This window comes from Anguilla rostrata, chromosome 10 (assembly GCF_018555375.3).
Source record: "Anguilla rostrata isolate EN2019 chromosome 10, ASM1855537v3, whole genome shotgun sequence".
Taxonomy (NCBI): domain Eukaryota; kingdom Metazoa; phylum Chordata; class Actinopteri; order Anguilliformes; family Anguillidae; genus Anguilla; species Anguilla rostrata.
In genome coordinates this window covers 22,424,437-22,451,473 of record NC_057942.1, presented here as the reverse complement: position 1 = coordinate 22,451,473, position 27,037 = coordinate 22,424,437, and the positions used below count along the sequence as shown (strand labels likewise).

The window sequence follows — 27,037 nt, the reverse complement described above, 5'->3', positions numbered from 1 at the left end:
AAGCGAACCAAAATGCATCACTACAAACCATGTGAGAACGTTCATTCCGCTTATTGGTCAGATGTGTCTGGGGCGGGAGCAAGAAAGTAAATACAGGAAGATGGTCCTGTGTTCTGGACTAGTGCATATTTCTGCGAGAGAAACATTGCTATGCAATTTAACATGGAGCAATGGCAGAGTTGCCATTTGCTCATAACCGTGGCAATTATCTGGGCAATATACCAGGCAAAACTATACCAGCAGAATGCCGAATGCACTTTGAGGAAACATCTTGAAAATACTATACTGCTTCACACTTTGCAAAGAAAACGTGCTGCCTTCAGACGACCGAGCAGAACAAGGGAGCTAATGTAATAAAATAGAATAAAACGGCTACAGGAGCCGTTTAGCTCAAACTTGCGGGGTACACTTGGTAGTTGGGTCGGATCATGTTCCCACCACAAACAAACCGCTCCAGAGTTTGTTTGGGACCGGACCGAGACCACCTCCTCTCAAGAGTCTCGGTGCGGTTGTTTTGGTCCACACCCGAGTGCGATTACTGTGTTCACACCTGCCCACACGAATCGCACCAAGGGGGAAAACGAACCAGAGTCTGATTTAACTGGACTAAAAAACGCAGATGTAAAAACACCCTTAGTGTCTCCAAAGCTATCAAAAAATCTAAATTGTGCATTGCTGTAAATCATAACTACAAATCAACTGTTTTGACACATGAATCTCACTTTTGCATGATTTCCAAGTGGGCATTACTGTATTTTCATCAGTATAGTGGTTTAAGATATCTAGGGATCCAAAAACCTTTTCAAAACTTCTCCAAAAATGAATAAAAAGCTTTTTGTCCATTATAAAGTATTTAAATTTTCCCCTTATGATGGTTTTAGGTAAAATATTAATTTCACACCGAAAAATAATGCAAAAACATTGTGACACACCGTGATACACCTATGTAAATACTGTATGCAATAATTCACTGTTGTATGTTTTGTCTGTACTCTGTACTCTGTTTTTTGCAATTGCCAAATTATTTAAGGGAATACTTAAAGGGAAATTATTACTTCAGGGAAATACTTGTGTAAATCCTTAAGTTAGGGGTATTTTAAGGGAAAAGTTAAGGGGAAATTTCCCTTAAGGTGTTATATGTAATCTGCCACAGGCTCTATTGATATCTGTAAAAAGTTTATATACTAAAATCCCACAAGAGAGTCAGATAGATGCTGTGGACACATTTTTAAATCAACATCCTCCTAATACTTTACACCCTCCTAATACTTTACACAGTGCCAGCTGTATTAGTGAGCTAGCACAGTGTTTCCCAACCGGTGTGCCGCGACACTCTAGTGTGCCGTCAAGCGAGGTCAGGTGTGCCGTGTGAAAAATCCTTAAAAAATTTTTTTTAATGTTCAAATGAATTTTAAAAAACTTAAATAAACAAATCCCATCACAAAAGCCAAAATAAATGTCATTAAAATGCATATCTCTTAATTAAAACCCCAAAAGAACATTTAGGCCTACTGTTGGCACGTCACATCAACGTCAGTACGTCGCTTGCGGTTTTTTTCTGTCGGCATTAAATGAGAGTGGTGTGTCATGAGATTCTGTAAATTTTGAAAGTGTGCCATGGAAGGAAAAAGGTTGGGAAATGCTGAGCTAGCAGAACTTGTATTACTGAACAATTATTTTATTTTCAGAACAATTCAATTATTTTTTTATATATCAGAACATCTTATTTCTCCCACACTGGTATATTGATGACATATTGTTTATCTGGACAGGCACAGTGTCAGAACTTGTTGATTTCAGTCAGTATATAAATAATCAGGATGAGCATTTTACAATGGAATTTGATAAAACTGAACTTTTTCTGGACATTTTGTTTATTAAATCGAACAACACAGTCAGTACTGGTTGGTACTGGAAACCAACAAACTGGAGTTCTTTTCTGAGAGGAGATCCATTTTGACCCTACAACCTTTAAAAGTCTTCCTGTCAGCCAGTTTAGTACAGTAAGGAAAATCTGTAGTACAGCTAGCCAGTATATAAGCCAAACGCAATAACTAAGCAGGAGATTCAGAGACAGTGGCTATCCAGATAACTGGGTGGAGAAGTCAGATAAAAATACAGGCACACCTCCAAATCTGAGTGTTTACAAAGAGAGTTATAAAAATTACTACATCAGTCCAATGTTCCACTCAATATACCCACCCCACTGAGAGTTCCAAATCATTTTTAAAAAAAAAAACAACTGTAGATTCTGACCCACTTCTTAAAAATGTCTTCAATGGGCCACCACATCTTATTTACAAATATTTACTGTAAGACCTCAGAGATATTTTGGTTAAATCTGATCTGCCACTCCCAAAAAATCTCTGTGATGTTGAAGAAGGTAAATGCATGTGTGGAAGATGTTCCCAGTGTAATTTTACATTCAAATGTAAATCATTCAATCACTCTAGCCTGGTACTAGAATGGAAATACAAGGTATTGTCCTCTTTGCTCAACAGCCAACCTTCTGAGATGCCCTTGTAGTTTAGCCTACACATTCAAGACCAGCAGAAGCCTAAAAACACGTATAAAACAATATAGGCCATCTTGCCTCACAGAAATTAAAGAAGCTGTATTCCAAAGCAATGCTACCCAATGTCTCCTAAATAGTTTCAAGTCACTTGGCCCTTTGCGCTGTTTTTCTTTAACAGAAATGATTAATGTCATGAAAAGTAATGACGCCCCATTTTTACAACGCATAAGCATTATAACATAGTTAGTGCAGAACCCACTGTAATATAGCTAACTAACCACGTGAACAACATAGCCTGCGTTTCACACAGAAGCTAGTTATATTAGGCTACTAACCAGTTTAGACAACAGTATCTTACAACATTGTCATGTATAAGCATGGGCCCGGTTCTAGGCATGGGCACGGGGGGAGCAATGCCCCACCAAATGCCCCGAGTGTCCCCCCCACCAAACTGACCCTGCTTCATCCCAAAATTCTAAAATAACTGAAAACTATTTTATTTTGTCCTTGTCTATTTGGCCAATCATGAACATGCCACATCGAAATACTTATATCTGATTGGTTGGTCTGGCCATATAAAAAATGTAAAAAAATGGATACGTACTACGTAGCGGGGAGAGCAGTTACTTCGCTAATCGCTATCTTTTCACTTCCAGTGTTGCCAACTGGACCTTCTTAGCGACTTTATTTCTAAAAATTGACTAGCAACAAATTTAGCGACTTATTCAGACCATCGGGGAAAAGGCGATAAATATATTCAAATATATTACCGCACGTTTCTCTCTAAAAAAATATGTCGTTTTTAGTGGTTCACTCACTGTGCTTTGATTTCTCTATTGTTCTCACTTTCTCTGTCACCATCCCCCGATTTCTGGTTATTAAACCTCGCAACGCCACTATTACGAGGCCAGAGTCAACAGAGGCAGGCTCCATGGTGTTGTAATATGTTACTGATGCTTTAGATACCCTAAGCCATGTTGTGTGCAATATGAAAAGATTTTGAGTCACAGAACTCTAAAAAATAAAAATAAAAAAACACAAAAAACCTTGTAAAAAATCTGTTGCAAGATAGTTATTGTTTATACTCCAAACTTGAAAAGTAGTAACATGAGCAAATGCTATGGAAGATAATAATACAAATAATAATAATATTTAGGGTTACATTCCATTTTAAATTAGATAACTAAATATAAACTTGATAAAGTTGGCCTCCTGTAAGGCGGGGGTGGAGGTGGGTTTAAAATTTAAAATTGACAATGCCAATGACATTGTAGCTTCATGTTTAAATAGAAAATATGTTAGTAGACTAGAAAACTATACTGGATTAAGGCAGATAGCTTATTTTTAATATACCAGTCCACGTAAGAATAGATAATTAGATATAACATAAATAAAGTTGTCCTCCTATAAGACGGGAGGTGGAGGTGGGTTTAAAATTTAAAATTGACAATGCCAATTACATTGCAGCTTCACATTTAAATAGAAAATATGTTAGTAGTCTGAGTGTCAACAAGCCTTTGTTGGCCACAGAGTTTGTTTTCTGTGTCAATCCATTAGACTTCTGCTGATGGAACCACGGCAATGCTCCGGGTTGGCCTATAAAAAACGTCATCCCTGGGGCACAACACAGCAGCAACTGGTGACCATGCAACATTTCTTACTGCCCCCCTAATCAAAGAAGTCTAGAACCAGGCCTGGTACGCATACTAAAAGTAGGCTATTGAAAATGTGTGTGTCATACGGTCATACTTGTGATAGGTTCCCTGTTTTAGTTACAGGTTTCATGTAACTATGTAGTACCATGTATATATATTAGACTGTATGTAGTGTATTAAGTTTCCTTTTCATACCATACTGTGTCTGTAGTTTGCTTGCCTCTATAGCCGCGTTTCCACCAAAATTACCCGGAACTTTCAGTCCCAGGAACTACTTTACCAGGAACTAAAAGGTTCCTTCAGCCAATGGTTGTCTGCGTTTCCACCGGGGTCTAAAGTCCCGCGAAGATTAGGCAAATTAGCCCACTGACGTATGAAAAAGCGGCGTTGTCGTCGGTCCATCTGTCATATGATTTCTTCTGTAACCCCATACTACCACCTAAGTAGCCTACATTATTTTCTAATTACCGGGACAGCCCGGAGGGGTTTATTCCATTTATATACAACGGGTTACCAACAATGACTATATATGGTTACTTTTGTATTTATTGATTTTTATCGATTTAATCACATGGAATTGAAATATTCTTCTGCAGCCGTTTGGGCATATTTTACCGCTGTCAAGCAAAACTGTCGTTGGTAGTTGAACTTGGACCGTTATGCAACAAATAGGATATAACAGGCCAATAGTCAGATTGTAACTGTTTTATATATCCACTCAAACACATTCATTATGTTTTTATGCGAACATTCGCTTTCATGTCTTGACATCCGAAGCGACAGAATGCATTCACATTTCCAATATAGGCTAACTGGCAACAACAGCAGAAAACATGCACACGTTGTAAACAATCTGCTGTTTGATTACTTTCTCATCGTCAATTCCATATAGGCTAATCGCAAAATGACAAGAATAGAACAAAAACTCGGACTTGCGTGAAAATTTAAATTAGTAGTGGTACAGCCACCGTTTGTTTTCCTTCGATGTTACTGCTAGCCGAGCAGCGAAGTTTGCCCTCCAGATGCGAACCATGCACCATAAATTAGTCCATAGTCTTCCTGGTCTTTTTGTGGAATTGAAGAATGGCAGAGTAAAATTACGACAGTCTGAAAAAGCTAAAGGTACGATTACTGGAATTAACCTGTTATTTTACCCTGACAAAAAGTGCGGAAGGTGATTTCCAGTTTGCTTTTACTGTATCACCAATGTGAATTACGCAGAACTACCGCATACCTCACATAACTGTATCAAACGTTTGGAGTCAATTACAACGGGCTAACAAAGAAAATCCGGAAGAAAATATTCAGCAACCGAATTAATCCGTTTGAATGTTTTGGTACGTAATATGCTGTCCCAGCACGAATGCTTAGCATTTTATATAATGAATACTAAAGCAAGAAAAGAACAGAAGAGCACACGTTATAATTCCAAGACGTTGGCAGGCTATAACCAAATGTAGGCTACTGCGCCGCATAACATACAAGTTTGATTTGAAGTTATTATGAAAATAAATCCGTTTGCGCCTGCATATTTTTAAACATGGTGCCTGAAAATACACACAAAAAAATGAAATGTTCAGAAATGTTCAGCGCTGCAAGCTCCACCCAAAAGATTCCTGTACTTTCGGAAAGTACTACCCCCCGAGCAGGAACTTTTTGGGGGGTAAAATAAAGCCCCCGGAACTAAATTTAGACCCTAGTTCCTGCGGTGGAAACGCACTGAGTTCCTCAAAAGGTTCCTAGTTCCGGGGTAAAGTTCGTGCGGTGGCTTTAGTGATGTGCAGTCTGGTTTCAGGTCTAGTCATAATACAATTACTGCAGCCTCTACAGTAATTAATGACATAGTCTAAGCACTTTAAAAGACACTGTGCTACCCTTTTTATTGACCTTTCTAAGATCTTTGATACAGTTGACCATTCCATCTTAATTGGTAGATTTAGTGATGTTGGTTTTTAGGTCTGCAGCAGTAAATTGGTTTCAAATGACCTCTATAATAGAATGCAATGTGTATCTGTTAATGGCTGTAAATCAGTGGTCTCCAGCCCTGGTCCTGGAGAGCTACAGGGTCTGCTGGTTTTCATAGTGACTCTGCACTTCATGAATAAATTATAGCAGTTGATTACACAGTTAACTCAACTCACCTGGTGTCTTGGGTCTCAATTGGGTGCTGATTTGAAGGTGATGAAGGTGAAAACAAAAACCAGCAGACCCTGTAGCTCTCCAGGACCAGGGTTGGAGACCACTGCTGTAAATCCTATTTTTTCAAAGTAACTTGAATTCCCCAAGGCTGCATCCTTGGTCCTGTGTTATATAGTATTTATATAACATTTTAATCAACGAAAATTGTAATATCCACTTATATGCTGATGATACAATTCTTTAATTCCATGCCCCCACCCTTGCCCTTTAAAATACTTTAGAATGCTTTTAAATTTTTTTTTATTTAACCAGGTTAGTCTCATTGAGATTAGAAATCTCTTTTTCAAGAGAGACCTGGCCAAGAAAGCAGCAGTTGATTACAGACACAACAACATTTCAACATTTAACATACTAAAAAAGTAGACAAACAGCAATGTTCAAAGTTTCACAATCTGGTTAACATGAGTAGTCTGTAGTGCAACTAAGGGTCAAAACAATTACAAGTTTCACTTTCCTCCATAACCTTAACCCTTTTTAAAAAAACATTTAATGATATAAGCTCCTCATTTAATGATATAATCATTTAATGATATTCAGCCAGCACTTTTTGATCTACAGTTGGTCCTTAATGCAGGCAAAACTAGCTGCATGGTGTTTTTAAGGATGAAAAGCTTTGTTTAAAATTTTATATAGATAAATTAATCAGAAAACTGAGGACAAAGTTAGGCTTCTGTTTCAGGAATAAATCTCGTTTTAGTTATAAAGCTGAGTTAGAGACCCGCATCCGGAAATTTTACCAGATCCAGGAGACTTTCTTAGATTCTCCTTTTCCCGAGCCGGATGCTAGTTTAGATGTGAGTGTTTCTCCGCCACCAGTGTCCTTGGTGCAGGACGATTTTGTCATGGTACAAAATAAACATAGTTGTTGGCCTAGGGCCGCCGAGCACCACCCAACTCGCGTTTCCAACCAATATTCCCCACTCAGTAACGCACCTACTGAGAAAACCCTGATCATAGGGGATAGTATTTTGAGAAACGTGAGGTTAGAGACACCAGCGACCACAGTTCAGTCTATGCCTGGTGCCAGAGCTACCGACGTCGAGGCTAAAGTAGGCAGTATACTTTGTAAGAAGTAGAACTTTTTGAGCAAAACGAAGCAATGAGAACAACTGAAGAACAAAAAGACCTGGTGTTGTGTGTTCGTACAGTGCAGTGTGCGACGGCCTCCAGGGAGAACTTTTGGAAAACTTCTTTCTTGTTCTCCGACCTCCCCCTCTCAGCTATTGGTCCAAATATCACATGGTTGAGCGTTCAGAGGGCAGGCTTTGCATGCTAATGTACGGAGAGTCAGCGCCAATCTCTCTTCTGTAGAGATGGGAATTCTGTGAGTTCCCGCATGTTTGATGAATGGTGCTACTCGTTTCAGCAAGTCATCAAAATGCCTAGCACACATTCGGAAATAAGAGAAAGTGGACCCCCTCGTCTAAACTCCGCATTTGACGAATGTACAGACAAAACTCTCCATTCTCCGACCTACTCTGATTTAGAGGGCGAATGTACCATCTCCTTCGCCTTTTTTATTCTTTTGCATAGCTAGATAAACTAAAGCCACTTTAAACACTTTAAACTTTTAGTTTTTTGTTGTGATCTTGCATAGCCCATCTCTTTATACATCCAGGCGTAGCTGCGAGACGGAGGTCTGGGCGGGATTCCAGCCCCGGTTAATAGCTGCCTCGTAATTATTCGTAATTATTCATGCCCCAGCGGCGTGGAGTGACTTTAAACTTTAATCTAAGAATGTTGGCTAAAAGTACACAGAAATATTCTAGGATTATTATCCACGTTGGCGCCAATGACATCCGACTGAGGCAATCGGAGGTCACCAAAATAACTTTGTATTGCTGTGTGCAGTGGCTAAAAAGATGTGTCAGGAAGTAGTATGCTCTGGCCCGCTTCCAGCTCGTAGGACCGACGAGGTCTTGTCACGGGTTGGACTACCTTTTAACCACCAGAGGGTGCCAAAGACTCTTTTTTGTTCTGGACACTGGTTAGCCTCCCTTGTTATGTTGACCCAGCCCTCTTGTTAACACGCCACCTGTACCTCATTATCTCTGTCATGTGCCTTGTTTGCTTGTTTTCTCAGTGTATTTAAACCCAGTCCTCTGTCTATGTCTTTGCTAAGTCTTCGTGATTCCTTGGTGTTTCTCAAGCTTAAGCCACTTTTTTGACCCCGCTGAATAGTTTGCCTGATTCGACCTGGACTGTTATCGGTAATCTCTTTTGGATTTTCCCTTGCTGGTGTGTTTGCTTGTTTCACGGACTGATCTGTTGTATTTGACTTTGGCTCTGTTTTTGGATTCTGATTTTTGGATTACGTATTGGACTTGTTCTGCCTGATTGTAACTTTTTCCCTGCTTAGGAGTGTTGTCTTTTTGTCTAGTTCTGAGTTTTTGAATTTTTGTGTTTTTTTGGTTGTGGAATAAAACCAAATGAACTCCTGCTTGTGTTGCTCTGCACTTGAGTCACCTCCAGTCTCTGGTAGCGTAGTGGACTAGGTGTTTGATTGCCACACGGGGGACCAGGGTTCAAGTCCCCAGTCTGACAGGTCTACTATAGGTTATCGTCGCTAAATCGCTGGCTGTCAAAGTGGTGCTCATCTAGTGATATAGGGTTTATTATTAATAATTGGCCTGATTTCTGGGGAAGGCCTGGCCTACTGAAGAGAGACAAAATTGAGCTAGAGAGGTTCTCGTGTCCTGTCTAATAACATAGCTTCTAGTCTTAGTAAGGCCAGATCCTGACACTCCATCAGAGTGCCGGCCAGGCTGCAGGCTTCTAACCTTTCGTGTTTGCCTGCTCATTTCTCTATGCCCGTGTCTCAGACATATGGCCCTACACCTTTGTCTGCAAGGTGCGTTTCAGAGCTAGCCAACAGAAATAGCATTTATCCAAAAGCCCCTTTAACTAATACTTTGGAACTAGAAACTAGTATCTTTTATATTGAGACTGCTCCACGCATCTATGCCAAACAAACTGCTAACCGTGGTATTAATGTGGACAACATCACTGTTATAAAAATACATCACGTTGCTACTAACTATAGTGAATCATTCTTAAAAATTGGACTTTTAGATGTTAGATCACTCGCTCCGAAAGCAGATCTTTTAAACAAATTGATAACAGACCATAATCTCAATGACCTGTGTCTGACCGAAACTTGGTTAAGCTCTGATGAATATGCTACACTTCATGAAGCGTTTCCTGTGGGTTTTATAAATACTTAGGTGCCACGTCCATCAGGCAGAGGGGGAGGCGTTTTTTTATCAGTCCATATTGAGTTTAACGCCTAAGCGTGGAAATACGTTATCGTCTTTTGAAGTTCTTACTATGAACTGTGTACAGCCTGATCTAGCTAAAATAAGTGGTAGCAGGCAGTCATTTTTTCTTGTGTCTGTTTACAGGCCACCTGGGCCTTATTCTGATTTTTTTAAGGGAATTTGCTGAGTTTCTGTCACACCTTGCAATTTCAGCAGATAAGGTTGTGATTGCTGGTGATTTCAACATACATGTGGATAAAAATGGTGACCCCCTAGGAACAGATTTTGCCTCTATTATTGACTCTATTGGTTTTGTACAGAATGTTTGCAAGCCTACTCACTACCGTAGCCATACCTTAGATTTAGTTCTGTCCCATGGTATCAGTGTGGTGAAACTTACCGTCGCACCTCATAACCCTGTACTATCTGAGAATTTCCTCATTACGTTTAATATTAAGGCATCCAATCCACCTGTACCAGAGCCTAGACACTACTACAGCAATCAGGAAACCGTGAGGTCATTCCAAAGTTTATAAATATGCTTCCGGAGTCATTTCTCTCCAGTGAAGAAAAGACTGATGAAGTTGCACTGGATCAACTGGCTAACCAGTTAACTCTTACTGTTAGAAACCCACTTGATGTAGTTGCCCCTCTTAAAAGAAGAAACCTTAGTTGGAAAAATCACACTCCATGGTACAACGACACCACCTGGGCCCTGAAACAGTCTACAAGAAAATTGGAGCGAAAATGGCGGTCAACAAAACTAGAAGTATTTCGTCTTGCATGGAAAAATAGCCTTCTTCACTATAAGCAAGTTCTTGCATCTGCTAGATCTGGCTTTTTCTCAAAACTAATTAAACAAAACAAACATAACCTAAAACTTCTGTTTAGTACTGTGGAAAAATTAACTAAAATACAATTATCAGAGTTTTCAACTTATCCTTCCGATCATAGCAGCATTGACTTTATGAACTTTTTTGATCAGAAAATCGAGGCTATTAGAGACCAGATCTCCAAACTCTCCTCCATCATACATTACTTCTGTTAGTATAAATAAACAGCCCAGTGCCTGTTTACAACAGGGAGATGTACAGACAGCAGAACTGAACTGTTTTACGCCCATTAGCATGGATGAGCTATCTGAACTAGTTATGTCCTCAAAATCAACTACCTGTCTGCTCGATCCCATTCCTTCAGATTGGGTTAAAGAACTCTTTCCTGTACTAGGCCAGCACATACTAAAAATCATTAACACATCCCTAGTAACAGGATATGTACCTGAGTCACTAAAAGCAGCAATTATTAAGTCATTATTGAAGAAACCTAATGTATAACCTGAAAAAATAGAAAACTATAGACCTATTTCAAACCTTCCATTTTTATCAAAATTATTGGAGAAAATTGTTGCTTAGCAACTTAGTGCATACCTTAGCTCTAACGATATCCTAGAAATATTCCAATTAGGGTTTAGACCCTACCCCAGCACAGAAACCGCATCTATCAAGGTTACTAATGATCTACTGTCGGCCGACCGTAACTCTGTAACTATGTGACAGCTACTCAAAAATGAAATGCGGTATTCCACAAGGATCAGTGCTAGGACCAGTTTTTTTCTCACTTATATATGCTACCACTTGACAATATTATCCGGGCACATGGCGTAGAGTTCCACTGTTATGCGGACGCACAGATTTATATTTCAATGAAACCTGGTGAAACACTGCCACTTTCACGGTTAGAGGCCTGTATTGTTGATATCAAGGTTGGGATGCTTTCTAATTTTCTGCTCCTGGACTGGGATAAGACCGAAATGTTGGTTTTAGGTCCCAAAATATTAAGGGAGAAAATGTCTACTCTTACCCTAAATTGTGATGGTTGTTGGCTGAACCAAATATAGTTGTTAAAGACCAGGGGTGGACAGTAACAAAGTACATTTACTTGAGTACTGTACTTAAGTACATTTTTCGAGTATCTGTACTTTACTTGAGTATTTTTTTTTGGAAACTTATGACTTTTACTCCACTACATTTGAAAGATAAATATTGTACTTTTGACTCCACTACATTTCTATGAATGTTGTCGTTACTCGTTACTTTGAAGCATAGCTTTGAAGTCAGCAGTTGAATCTTTTTTTTTTCTTTTCTAAAATACGATTGGCCACACGCTGTGTTCCTCATAGGAGAAAAACCAATCACAGTAGCCTACACCTACTACGCTGTCGGTCAAGTTCAAAATGCTTGCTTGTTGCACCAGTGATTGAACAGTTCAATTTGAACTTGACGGCGGTAATGATGGCGACGGCAGAAGATAAGGACGATTCTTCGCCACCTTGGCCATATCTCAAGTCCATGTTTGAGATTTGTGAAATTCAAAAAGATTCATATTGTTTTAAATGTTTGCTCTGCTTACCGCGCACAAACTACATCGCTGCATTAAAAAACTCGCCGTCCAACCTGAAAAAGCATGTCGAGCAAGGGTTAAATTGGGGGTGGACGCAGATGGACGGGTCCACCCACCTTTGGTAAGTAAATAAATAATTTTGACCGGCAGTTTTACAAATAACTATGACAATCCAGTCCATTTTTCATATGCTCCATGTGTTCCCTCTAGCCAGTTACTCGCTCAACCAACAAAAATCTGAAGAAAAAAAACTCAGGAGGAACAGTCGTTTATATAGACAGGCACAGAAAGAAAAATATTGTTGATTGTCTAGATTGTTTGGAAGCGGACGCGGTAGGTAATTTCATCTATGCAACATTTTAAAGAGAGATGAATAAACAGCCCCCACGACGCCGGCTATTATTAATGGCAACTTTGATTGCTTGAGCAAAATAAGCAGATTGCTGGTCAGCAGCTAAGCTAGGATTGAATATTTCCCACATACCGTTTTATTCAGCGGCGACTGGTGAGCTGAAAATTGGTGGGGCGCAAAACTTTCCTTTAAACTAATCATTGATATCATCCTGTTTTCATTAGTAATTTTTCCTTTATTTTCAAGCGTGCCAACGATCGGACTAATCAAATGGCAAGTAGCCTAACACACAGCGTCTTCATACCGTGTTAGGGGGATTAAATCATAAATTAAATTTATCCGTTAAAAATCAATTTTAATCACCAAGTAGTCTACACTTAACAAACAAGATACACCAGTCATCTACCGTGTTAGCTTTCAGAATAACCAGCAAAAACAAAACCTGCACTTCAATTTTGTTTACAATCTACGCATTGCAGATATTTGCCATGAATTCGAGTGCGGAGAAAGAAGTGCATGTATCCACAAATAATGTTGATTAAAAATGTGCACAATTTCATACTGCAAATGAAAATAAATGTAGGCTATAAGGCCTAGGCTACTCGCTAAAAATGCCTATTTGGGGAGAGCTGGCTATATATGATAGTATTGCTATTGAGTAGCCTATTTTGTGGATTAATTGCATTGATAATCAAGGAAAATCAGGGGAAGATTCTGCCACTGCTTAGTGATTAAAACTGATTTTTCTAAATCACATTTATCATTTAATCTCCCTAACACAATGCGAAGAAGTTGTGTCCCTTTCCAATTGCTTAGTCAGATCATTTGCATGCTTGTTGATCACTGAAAATTAATTAAAACAGTTTGAGATCAATGAGGAAAAGGAAAGTTTTAAAAGAAAGTTTTGCGCATCACCAATTTTCAGCTCACCAGTCGCCGCTGGTTTCATTTTGTTTCAATTCGACAGTTTACGAAAGATGGATAAAGGAGGAAGAAAGGGAGGACAAAAGAGGAGGATGACCGATTATTTTCATGGGTAAAAAAATTCTTAGCATTAATGACACTCAATAACTTGAAATATTTTATGTAAAAGCTTGCATCAATAGTATACATTCTTTTTCAAACATTGTTTTCCTTAACTACAATTATGTACACAATACATTAAAGATACAACTATTTTGAGCTGAGACTTTCATTGGTTTATACCTTTTTTCACCCACCTCCCACCGGATCTCAGGGTCCACCTACCTCCCAAATCCCAATTTAACCCCTGATGTCGAGGTATGTAAACGTTAGCTAACGGTAGCCCGTTTGCTAATTATGAAGTTGTCTGAGCTTTGGTCAGATGAAATTTTATGGAGTGAAGGGTCATCCAACTGTTTCACATTTCAGGCAATGCTATCTATCGTGTGTTGATATTTAATAACAGTAAAAATGCATCTGTAAATGAGCTTCTGTAAATGCATCATAGAAAAAATACAACAGTGCGTTGGTATTAAAAAGAAAGTGTACTTTTGAATACTTAAGTATTTTTAAAAGCAAGTACTCCAGTACTTTAACTCAAGTAAAAAATTTGACTGAACAACTTTCACTTGTAGTGGAGTAATATTTGACCAGGGGTATCTATACTTTGACTCAAGTAACGTGGTTGTGTACTTTGTCCACCACTGTTAAAGACCTTGGTGTCAACATTGATCCTGATCTAACCTTTTATACGCATATAAAAAAACGTATCCAGAATTGCCTTCTTTCAGTTACGCAACATAGCTAAAATCAGGCATTTCCTGTTGGTGGGGGACACAGAAAAATTGATCCATGCTTTTGTTACGTCTAGGCTAGATTATTGTAATGTACAGTGGCTCTGAAGTGCAAAACACAAAAACAAAAAGAAAACGCAAAAACAAAAACTTTTGGCCCAGAGGTGCAGATGCAACATACAAAAACAAAAAGGAGTGGTCCTGAGGTGCAGATGCAACATACAAAACAACAATATGCAGCCCTGAAGTGCAAAACACAAATACAAAAAGAAAATTCAAAAACAAAAAGGAGCAGCCCTGATGTGCAAAACACAAATGCAAAAAAGAAAATGCAAAAACAAAAAGGAGCAGCCCTGAGGTGCAAAACACAAACATACAAAAACTAGCAGCCCTGAGGTGCAAAACACAAACATACAAAAACAAAAACGTGCAGCCCTGAGGTGCAAACGTAACATGCAAAAACAGTACATTTTGTTTTGTATGTTACATCTGCACCTCGGGGCTGCTTGTTGTTGTATGTTTCTGTTTTTCACTTCGGGGCTACTAGTTTTTGTTTTTGTATGTTGCATCTGCACCTCAGGGCTGCTAGTTTTTGTATGTTTGTGTTTTGCACCTCAGGGCTGCTCCTTTTTGTTTTTGCATTTTCTTTTTTGCATTTGTGTTTTGCACATCAGGGCTGCTCCTTTTTGTTTTTGCATTTTCTTTTTGTATGCATTCTTTTTTCCTCTGATGCATGACAATGTTGATACAATTATAATTGATTGAGAATACCAGCAAATGTGATAAGTTTTCAAAATGGATAAATGGACCAATGAAACCTCACTCGTATCTTGTGACACATAATAGCCATAGGTCCACTGCAGATTTTCAGGGCTAGGGCTTACTCAGATCATTTATTACTTGGTACAAAACTTTTTATCTATTGATTTAAAGCATGACACTTAACCTAGATACCAATGAAAAATAATTAATCTCATACATTATTAGTAAGACCTGGCTATCCCTGTTCAGCCCTGTAGTGGACCAGTGGCTAATGGTAAACATTTTTGATTAACTCTGATGTGCAATAGAATCTATAGAATTGTTGTAGCATTAATGATTTAATCAAACAATTCATGACGAGAGGAAATAGTTCATTTAATTGTAGCAGAATGATCAATTTGTTTTTTTTTTTGGTTGCTGAAAAGTAACTGTACAGCATAATGCTCCTAAAACAAATACACTTCATTTTCAAAAAGTGGACAGTAGTTGACTGTTTTAGAAAACTTATTTCTGTAGACATGTAATAGTCTCTCTAAGAACTCTTATACTCTTGTTCTTCTTAAGAACTCTTAAACAAGTTAAAGACACAGTCCCAGCCGCTGTACCAGCCCCCATCTGATCACTGTCAGCCCATTCTCCAAGCCAGCCCCTGTCTGATAATCCATCCCAGCCCATGAGCCAGCCCCAGCCTCTGAACAACCCATACTTTCCTCCTAATAAGGTAAGAGGGTACAGTAGCACCTTGGTTATCCAAGACGCTTGAGAATAGAGGTTTGTTTGTCTGTGGCAGAGGAGGAAAGTCATGGTCGGCCATGATAAAGGATCTTGCGGTGGCAGTCTTCGGATGCGAGCAGCTGGCTACACATGGCCTTTCTGGAAAGTCTGGCAATGCAAACGAAGGGTCCACAGCCAAGCCAGCACTAGACTCAGATAAAGTCAACATAATAATTGGTATGAAGTGTTTATTCCAATGATTGTATCCCATGTCATGATGAATTTCTTTTTTTGATATTACTGGCATCTCAAAAAAAATTTTGTGTGTTTTAATTGTATTTGTAGACATTGTGCAGGGAAAATTTGACAGCATACCAAGAAAGGTGATCCGAGCTTCACTCAGAGAGAAAATGAATGATGAACATAAATTCCGCCTGAGGTAAACACTATTTAAAAAAATATATATATATATACAGAGAAGAATATTACCATCCAGATACAGTGGATATTACTAAGATATCATTTGTGATACAATTTGTTGAAATCTGTGAGAGTTGTTGAAATATATTTTTGATATATATATATATATCACCCAAAACCTATTTTGCAATAAGCATAGGCCAGTAGCCTACTCATTCTGAATAGCCCATTCAGCACAAATCAGAAACACAAAAGGACTATGAGTGAAAACACCCTTAGCCTTGCTATTTACTCTCTTTAGCATTGTTACTATTTTCAAGGGTGGAAATAATTCTGATGAGGACTGCAATAGTATTCAATAAATATATGTAATCAAGAATGTAATATTGTACATCTCCTTTTTTCTGGCACATGATCATCACTGAACAGTGAACAGCACGATGATGTTTATAATTTATTTGAGTGTTTCTTTTATGTAAATTAAATTCAATTAAATGTATTTTGGTTTCCAACAAGATCTTTTTAATTATTATTCTTCACAAAATTTTATGCTGGAATTTCCCTTACATTATATTAGTATAGATAGTATATAAGCATCCTAAACAGTGAACTAATACAATTCTACAAGAAATCCTGTAGCATTATATGCAGCAATCCTGCAAAGAATTGTGAACGATTGTGACCTCCTGATTCCTGCAGGACATTTCCTGCAAGAAAATTGTGAAGGATTGTGACCTCCTGATTCCTGCAGGACATTTCCTACAAGAAAATGGTGAAGGATTGTGACCTGGAATCCTGCAGGACATTTCCTGCAAGAATATTGTGAAGGATTGTGACCTGGAATCCTACAGGAATCTGAAAGATTCCCACAGGATTATAGTCCCCAAATCCTGTAGGTTTTCCTGCAGGAAATCGAGTCCTGCAGGAAAACCTACAGGATTTTTGGGCCATAATCCTACGGGATTCTGAATTTTTTTCCTGCAGGACTCCTGCAGGAAATTCCTGCAGGACTCCTGCAGGTTTTTTTTGTAAGGGAGCATAGGATAGATTTCAAGGTTTTGTTCCTGACCTTTAACGCTCTGCATGGACGTGCACCAGTGTACATAACCAACATGCTCCTACCTTATAAGCCCACAAGATCACTCCGTTCTCAAGACGCAGGCTACTTGGTAGTCCCGAGAATTTCTAAAAACCTAAAAGGTGGTAGTGCTTTCTCCTACAAAGCCGCACTACTGTGGAACATTCTTTCAAAATGTATAAAGGAGTCAGACACAGTCTCAATATTTAAATCTAGATTAAAATCGCACCTTTATGCTCAGGCTTATAATCAGTTATAGTCTGGAGACAGGGTGGGAGAAGCCTGTAGTCATAGAGCATTGTGGGGTGGCAATCCTTTCCTTATTGTCACCTGTCAATCAGCTGTGACCCAACTTTACATAGGCTGGCTCTTGATAGGCGGGTATGGTTCCCCCCCCCCCCATGGCTGCATGGGCTCTCGATCCCTGTCCTAGTAGCTATGCAGCCACAGATTATCCCTGGCGGGGCCCCAATTGCAATTCCCCAGTTCATACCACTGTCACTTTTCCCACTGTCTGTTGACTGTGAATTCCATAATCGTCATTTCTACTTTCTTCCCCATGCTGCCGGCGGGGCTCTTGCCCCAATCTTCATCTGTCTGGTCTCCCCCACCACTGCGGTCCAACCCCTCTTTCGTCATTGCCTTCACCCTGCCCACATCCATCGCCAGCTGCTGCTCCCTACCACCGCCACCCGGCCCGCCCATTATCTGAGCCACATTATGAACACTAAAATTGACTGACTGACTATGTTAGTCACCAATCAACACCCTGAGCCAACCAGAGGAGGATGGGTTCTCCCCTTGAGCCTGGTTCCTTCTGAGGTTTCTTCCCATCTGCCACAGAGTTTTTCCTTACCTCTGTTGCTTTAGGCTTGCTCCTGTGGGGGTCTAGGCCAGGGTTGTCTGTGAAGCGTATTGTGACAATTGCTGTGAAATATGCTATACAAATAAAATTTGATTGATTGATTGAGTTACTTTTTTCAAAAACCCGTTTTAGACTATGGAGACATACTGTACATGCATACTTCCTCCTCTACTTTACAGTGGTCACTGGTTTCAGATGACGCTGCTGCCACAAGAGATCTTCCCGGCAGCAGCAAATTTGCATACATTTTCTTCGTATTTCTACAGGAACTACTTTTGTTTGCAAAACCACCACCAGGTGGCAAATGTGAGCACTCAAAAACCATATCTGACAGTTAACACTTGAACCGTGGGAGGCAGGAGCAAAGTAAAACAGTGTTACCGCTGCTCTTATATTAACGGGAATGGAGAGGAAAATACATTATAAAGACAAGCTGAAAATAGGGACATGCTTGTTATCCGTTACTTTTTGTGTGTATTTCAGTGAAATGTACATCTATAAACAGTTATTCAACTAACTTTGTGGTCAGACTGTGAAACTTATAGTCAGATAGTCTTGAGCACAGTCTAACGTCATCCATGTCAGTTTCACTTACGATATAGGGGATAAATGTAACGCATCATAAATGTAACGCGGTAAAATGACTTTTTGTTCACTGCTGCTACAGTTGTCATTTGAGGATTGTATATGCGCAATTCTGTCCTATACAAAATAATTAATGGAAAAAAACTGCATTTATCACATACATTCATTATAAGCAAACGCCAGATTGGTCTGTATAGTAGGCTTTAGTCATTTAGTTTTGTGTTTGTTTTCAATACGAAATGAATTGTTTTAAATTAGAATTTATTCAAGGCAAATAGAGTGTTACAGTGATTACGTCTTTTTGTAGGCCAACTCTGAAGTTACCTCCGCCATGGGTTCCCTCGGCAAATTTCCCATTCATTTGTCCCATAGGCATTTCATTTTCTGTTGAAAATAAGGTCTGTGGTTAACATATGTCGAAGAGAGTTTCACGTTTTGTTGAACGAGATAAATTACACCCATTAATATCGCAACCGTGAATTTAGAAGCAGTTATGTGCTTTAAAAAATAAGTTTCTAAGAAGCTGCTATGTTGAAACCAAAGAGATTCGAATACCAAGAGGCCACACTCAGGTCACTGTTCTGCAACCGCCTGTAGAGGGCGCTCGTGTAGCGGTACCGCCATTATGGACTGAATCTGCCGAATTCTCAATACAAGGTGATTGACCCAGTCAACAACATGAAGACTACAAATCACCCGCGAGAAAAAAAAAGGAAAAATCGAAAGCGGTGTTCCCCAAATATCCTGACAGGTATTTATTTATTTTTATTCACAAAAGTGTAGAAATTGAAGTTTGACTGGACCTGTCAAAGTGCTAGCTAGTTATCGACGTGGCAGTGGCAGAAATACCGTTATTTACACACTTAATAACAACGATTTCTTGTCTGTCTTTTCACAAACAATAGGCTTTAGTAAAAATTAGTATAGGTTTTTGTAGAAAAAAATCAGAATAAGACAGTGACTGCCTTTCACCGGCTCCCTATAAGACTACAGATAATTATTCAGTTAAACTAGACCTGCCAAAACTCCCTTGATTATATGGTAGGCCTATATGTTAGCTGTTCTTGTACATGCTAACGTTAGCTAACGAACGTTAATTTATTCCTGGCTTGTGTCTGTCCATTCACAAATGGTTAGCTATAGGACTAAATTATAATAGTGTAAGCAAGGCTTTTTACCTGGGCACTTCAAATAAACTACCCGAAGTAAGATACTGGAGCACTCTGAACGTTTATTGCAGGGGGCTGACTGACGTTTTGACAAGCGTCTTCCTCAGAGTCAACAACAGAACAAAAGAAAAGGGGGAGGTATATATATTCTCCCAAATAGTGATGTAATTGACAGCCATTATAAAGAAAAAAAAAACAAAAAAACAATGGCACTCATCATCACAGTTATCAAATAATATATGTAGAAGCATATAGCAACAGATAACAGCAGTGTTTCCTCTATGGGAGAATAGGCAAGGTAGACTAATTATTCATAAAAAAACAAAAAACTAACAAAAAAAACCCAATAATAATAATAAAAAATGAAAAATAAAAAAATAACTATATAAAGTACACTGGGGAAACATTGTCTAGTATGATTAATCCATGTTCATATCTACAAATATATAGATGTTCTGGATATTGAGTTCCACAGTGCCTAAACAAAAAGAGAAGAGACTAGGGATCATTAGAGGAAGCAAGAGAGGCTCGGTTGGACATTTATTCCACCAGAGGATGCTGCGTTAAGGGTGTGGATCCAAAAGGCTTCCCTACGCAGTAATTTATTAATGATGTCACCTCCCCTTGGGGGTGGCTTGACCTTTTTTATACCTATGAATTTGAGGGAGGAAACCGAGCCGTGGTTTGCTTCAACATAGTGACGCGCCATAGCATAGTCAAGATTTTTGTTGCGTATGGCAGTTTTGTGTTCTCCAATTCTTACTTTGAGTGCTCGCTTGGTCTGACCCAGGTAGACTAGGCCACAAGGGCATTTCAGCATATAAATGACGTGGGTGGAGTTACAATTAATAAATTATTTTATCTCATATTTGGTTCCATTAAGAGGATGATAAAAGAACTTAGCTTTGTAAGAGTTGGAACAATGCGTGCAGTGGCCACAGCAGTAGAGACCAGCAGGTGGGCCTGGCAACCAAGTGTTAGGGGCTGCAGTGGGGGGCATAAAGCTATGTACAACATAATCTATAATGTTGCGTGCTCTTCTAAAAGATATCAGAGAGAGATTGGAAGTGATGACTTTCAGTGGTGGCTCACTTTTAAGAACATGCCAGTGTTTGAGAATTATATTCTTCACCTGGCCAGCAGAGGGGTTATATTCAGTGGAGAAGCAAATACGTGGAGAGGCTTTCTTTTTTGCCTTTTTGGACAGTAGAGAAGAACGGTCCGTATGTTTGGCCCGCTTAAGTGCCCGGTCAATGTCAACCATGCTGTAGCCTCTTTCTGAGAAGTGTTTTTTAATTTCTTTGGATTTTGACTTAAATTCCTCAGGGCTGCTGCAATTGTGCCTTAGTCTGAGGAATATTGCGTTTGAGTCATTCTGGATGATTACTGTCTGACCACAGTAATGTGTTGCGGCTCAAAGGCTTGCAATAGATCGTGGTCTCTAGGCTATTATCAATGTTTTTGGATATTGTTGAATCCAGAAAATTAATGCTCGTGGGGCTATATTCCTCTGTAAATGTGAGGCTATTGTTCATATTATTAACATACTGCATAAAAGAAGCAAATTCATCGTCAGAACCATTCCAGATGATCACAATATCATCTATATATCTACGGTATAGGTAGATTTAGGAAAAAATTGGGTTGGTGATGGGGTTATTGATAAACTTTTCTTCCCAATGACCCATAAAGAGGTTGGCATAGTTACTATGCAATGTTTCCACCAGTGTATTGCAAGCCCGGCGGGCCGCCGGGCCTAAATTGACCCCCTGCCAGGCCTAAGCATCGGGGATTTTAAAAAAAATGTATTTTTAAGATGTATTTTAACGGTACCAAGCAAGGCACCATTTCTTTAGTAGGCTAACTAACCTCTTTACAAACTGTGTTATCACTTCATCTCGGTAAGTACATTCTTTTTATATTAACTTAAGCAGTGTGTAGGTAACGTTAAACTAGTAGCATGAATGTAACGTTCAATACATTGTAACATTACATGATTTATTAATCACCATTGAAACAACGACTTCACTTGTTTATTAATAACGTTAGCTTGGTGACATTAATGTGCACGACAACGTGGTCATTTAACTAACTTAGCTAGCTAGCCAAACAGTCAGCAACACAGATACATAGATATTTTGGCTGTACATTGTTGTAAGATTCAGTAGTCAGTGAGTAGGCAGTGTTGTGCGTATCCCGCTCTTACAGCTCGTTTCCAGCCCAAACCACTGCAAAGAGAGCAAACTTTTTTTGTCAGTGACATTGCCTTCTGACATCTACGACAGCAATCGCAACCACAACATTTATTTTGCCTTTTTGTATAGCTATTTCCATAGATAAAATCGCATTTATTACATTATTTATTGGTAAAAACATTTACTTCATATCCAGGGAGATAGCCAACTACTTGCATGTTACATGACATGTGTAGCCATTTAGTAATACGATCGCATTTCAGGCTAGAAAATAACCCGTTAATCCAGAGAAATTGCTGAGTTGTCTTAGAATCTTTATCGCAACAGAATGTATCAAGGCTGGCAGCCTGGATCAAATTTGTTGTGACAGCTGCCGTCCAAAACAAACACCTGAGAGAGGCTGACTGAGTGCGTGCCTCCCCCAAGGCGTTACATCATTGTTTTGAAATGCGCAGCTGTCGTAAAAACATCAATAAGCTCGGAGGCATACGATTCCAATGAATAGGACAACTTGGAACTGGTTCTCGATTCCCATTCCTATTTAAATGTGCCCAGCATTCCAGGGCTTTGTTGTAAGATTCAGTAGCCATTCAGGACTTGAATACAAGTTTTTTGTAGAGTGCAAAAACTTTGATATTATTTATTTTAATTTAATTTCTTTTGTTGAAATCGCAACATTCCAAGTCTGTACATTGTTGTCAGATTCTTTGTAAGATTATGCTATGCTGTAAATAGTTGTTGATTTTTAAAAATATGTGTTGAATAAATGACATTCACATTATGTTATATTTTCAAATCTCCAGTCAGCTTTTAGCACTGACTTAATGTAGGGCCCTATGGAATCTGTGTTATAGCTTTTTTAAATTCTCAATTCTGCGATTCCGTCCGTGATTCACAGAAACCATAGGGTCCTACCTTAACGCTGCCATCAGTCTGTCGATGGCCCTCGCCGGGCCCCCATCAAAAAAGACACTTGGCCGCCGGCCCGCGCCAGGCCGCTGGCCCCCATCAAAATATACTTGCCACTGGGCCAAACAACTTTTCTGGGGGAAACCCTGCTATGCCAACTATGCCAACCTCTTTATGGGTCATTGGGAAGAAAAGTTTATCAATAACCCCATTCTGATGATGAAATTCGTCATCTCGTAGAACAAAACGTGGAGCTATCTTAGGCTTACGTTCACCACAGACCTTATTTTCGCCAAAAAACGAAATCCCAATGGGAAAAATACATTGGAAATCTGACGAGGGAACCCATGGCTGCGTCCAAATAGTCAAAAAAATTATGTTGTATGTCTTTTCCTAACCACTTTTCCTTGACCTCGATGAAAAACGTCATGAGGTCAAGGAAAGATGTGAAGGAGAATTCATAAGGACTTAGGAAAAGACAACCGCAGTGCTAAGAGAATCCGACTGCACTTACACTAGGCTACGTAATTATGCGACGGCGGATGTTATTGACGTGGGTCTGCCATTGTAAAACTACAATGTTCCGAAGATGGACTACTAAAAGCGCTTCTTAGATACTTCGCCCCGTGTGTTCATGCATAAATGTGGACAACCCGATGAAAAACATTACTTCATTACCAAGGTTGGAATTGAAATAAAAAAAGGAATATGGGCTACCAGTCACAAGTGAAAGGAAATGGTTGTCACATTGAGAATGGTTGCTCATGCTCACCCTCCTGTCCACTCATATTTATCGACATGAATCCCAATTAGTTTGATTGTATGAAAATAATTGTTAAATGTATGCAAGATAGGCATAACATGTTAGGTCTACAAATCTACTGCTGTACATATCATCATTCTTAAGTTTCAAACATGTTGAATTAAAAACATCATCTTGCTAAAAACGTGTCATATCCCTTTTTCTTGAAAGACAGGTTTCTGTGTTATGGTTAATATGCTGATTATGATCTGATTATAAGCCTATGCATATAATTGTTTAAGAACCACCACACAACACAGTCATGTTGATCGTTTGTTTTTGTGAACGGCCAAATAGTGCGTCGCTTTAAATGTTGCTGCCGTAAGGAATTGTGGGACGGCATTATCTCCTCTCCTTTCGTAAAGGACAGTCCAGTGTGCCCTATGCTAAAGGAGATAAGATAGGAAGCATTTAAGCACCTTTCAGCCGCGTTTCCACCGCAGGAACTATACCCTGGAACTAGGAACCTTTTGAGGAACTCAGTGCGTTTCCACCGCAGGAACTAGGGTCTAAATTTAGTTCCTGGGGCTTTATTTTACCCCCCAAAAGGTTCCTGCTCGGGGGGTAGTACTTTCCGAAAGTACAGGAACCTTTTGGGTGGAGCTTGCAGCGCTGAACATTTCTGATTGGTTGAGTACTCGTAGCATTTGTGTTGTATTTATTTTCCGCCATTACCCGCCATGTTTGAAAATATGCAGCGGCAAACCAATTTATTTTCATAATAACTTCAAATCAAACGTGTATGTTACGCGGCGCAGTAGCCTAGTTTTGGTTATAGCCTGCCAACGTCTTGGAATTATAACGTGTGCTCTTCTGTTCTTTTCTTGCTTTAGTATTCGTTTTATAAAATGCTAAGCATTCGTGCTGGGACAGCATATTACGTAGGCTACCAAAACATTCAAACGGATTAATTCGGTTGCTGAATATTTTCTTCCGGATTTTCTTTGTTAGCCCATTGTAATTGACTCAAAACGTTTGATACAGTTATGTGAGGTATGTGGTAGTTCTGCGTAATTAACATTGGTGATACAGTGAAAGCAAACTGGAAATCACCTTCCGCACTTTTTGTCAGAGTAAAATAACAGGTTAATTCTAGTAATCTTCCCTTTAGCTTTTTCAGACTGCCGTAATTTTACTCAATTTTACTGCCATTTTTCAATTCCACGAAAAGACCAGGAAGACTATGGACTAATTTATGGTGCATGGTTCGCATCTGGAGGGCACACTTCGCTGCTCGGCTAGCAGTAACTTCGAAGGAAAGCAAACGGTGGCTGTACCACTACTAATTTACATTTTCACGCAAGTCCGAGTTTTCGTTCTATTCTTGTCATTTTGCGATTAGCCTATATGGAATTGACGATGAGAAAGTAATAAAACAGCAAATTGTTTACAACGTGTGCATGTTTTCTGCTGTTAATTAATGTGTTTGAGAGGATATATGAAAATCAATAAATACAAAAGTAACCATATATAGTCATTGTTGGTAACCCGTTGTATATAAGTGGAATAAACCCCTCCGGGCTGTCCTGGTTATTAGAAAATAATGTAGGCTACTTCGGTGGTAGTATGGGGTTACAGAAGAAATCATATGACAGATGGACCGACGACAACGTCGCTTTTTCATACGCTAATTTGCCTAATCTTCGCGGTACTTTAGACCCCGGTGGAAACGCAGACAACCATTAGCTGAAGGAACCTTTTAGTTCCTGGTAAAGTAGTTCCTGGGACTGAAAGTTCCGGGTAATTTTGGTGGAAACGCGGCTATAGACACACAAAAAATCCCGTGAGTACTCGACCAATCAGAAATGTTCAGCGCTGCAAGCTCCACCCAAAAGGTTCCTGTACTTTCGGAAAGTACTACCCCCCGAGCAGGAACCTTTTGGGGGGTAAAATAAAGCCCCAGAAACTACGGCCCTACATTCCTGCGGTGGAAACGCAATGAGTTCCTCAAAAGGTTCCTAGTTCCGGGGTATAGTTCCTGCGGTGGAAACGCGGCTTTACATACTTCAGGGTAATTTCACTCAGGTAGGAACCTTCCTAAGCAAAAAAGACTATTCGGACGCAGCCTTTAGCCAATTTTTTTTTTCCGTTTCAGGAACAGAAATTAAACAGCAAGAAATGAATGAGTGTTCAATATTCATTTTAAAAACATAATGGGTTACATGTGTTATTGACTGATATTAAACATACAATTACATAAAATTAACTTGCTGTCGATTTTAAAGTTTATGGTGTTCGGATTTGCGTTTTCTCAAGGAAAAGGGAAGAATTCTCAGGAGAGCTGTACATTATAGGACACCTTAATATATGAAAGCATGAATACATAATAACCGAATAACATGTAAATCATTTCACAGCGATGTTATAACAAAAATGTGTAATAATATTATACACTACTGCACAGCTAGCCCAGAGAATGCGGTACAGGAACCAAATCCGCCGGTAGTCTGGAGAATACGGTAGGGGAGCCGAGTAGCAATAATGTGACGGGTGCTGGAGAAAATGTCCGCAAGTCACAAATCTTGAAATCGCGCTTGGAGGCAAAAAAGGTTTTTTAATTATTTTTTTTTACTGTTTTCCTTTTTTTCATATTACGAAAGTTAAAGTGTTGAAGAAGTCACTCAATAGAATAAACAACATTTTTAGGGTCACTAAATACTTATAATTTGTCAGCAAAGTCGGCTTGTTTTAGTGATTCTTACAGCCGGATTTTGGAGGCGTGATGGGGGTGCAGTTTAATTAGCATGTTTGATTTCGTTGACTATTGTCACTTTGTTTCGGTCAAGCCACCGCCCATAAATAAAGCCGTGTGGTAGTAGCCTATGTTTGTTTACTGTGTGAGGTTGCTACAACGGCGGACGCTCAATCAGTAGGTGAGAGTATAAGCTTTCTAACGATGTATAACATGTTTAATTTTGCTTTTGGAATAGCGTTTTATAGGTTAGCGTAGCCGAACATTTTCTTACCATGGCATTCGCTCTATATATGGTAGCATTAAAAGACGTTGCACCTAACGAAACGTTGTCAACAATTTTTCGTAATTCCTTGGAAAATACCATTATTATTGAGGACTTCTGGGCATAGCTAAGCCATATGTTTGCTGATAGACCTATCTGACATCGTTTTCTGGAGAAAAACAGAAGCGGATAGAACTGTCATTGATTTACTGTCTCTGTCTCCATCTAATGAACATAGATAAGATTTCATCATTGCTATCATTGTAAGTATTACTGCTCAAAATATTTCGGTTATATACGTTATTTTAGAAATTGAGTATCTTTAAATAGGTTAGTGGTATTATGTAATGTGGATATTTCACACTGTAATGTAAGCGTTAGTAGTGTAATAGTTTTTGTGACGCATACAACAGTGATGAGGAGAGTGTTGAAACATTGCCAAAACG

At 39.2% G+C, this 27,037-nt stretch overlaps 1 protein-coding gene across 2 annotated transcripts in view; it reads right to left on the bottom strand.

Annotated features, from left to right (window-relative positions):
• The window catches only part of LOC135233743 (sodium-dependent phosphate transporter 1-B-like), a 188,358-nt gene that overhangs the window by 150,957 nt on the left and 10,364 nt on the right, over positions 1–27,037 (bottom strand). The window lies entirely within an intron of this gene.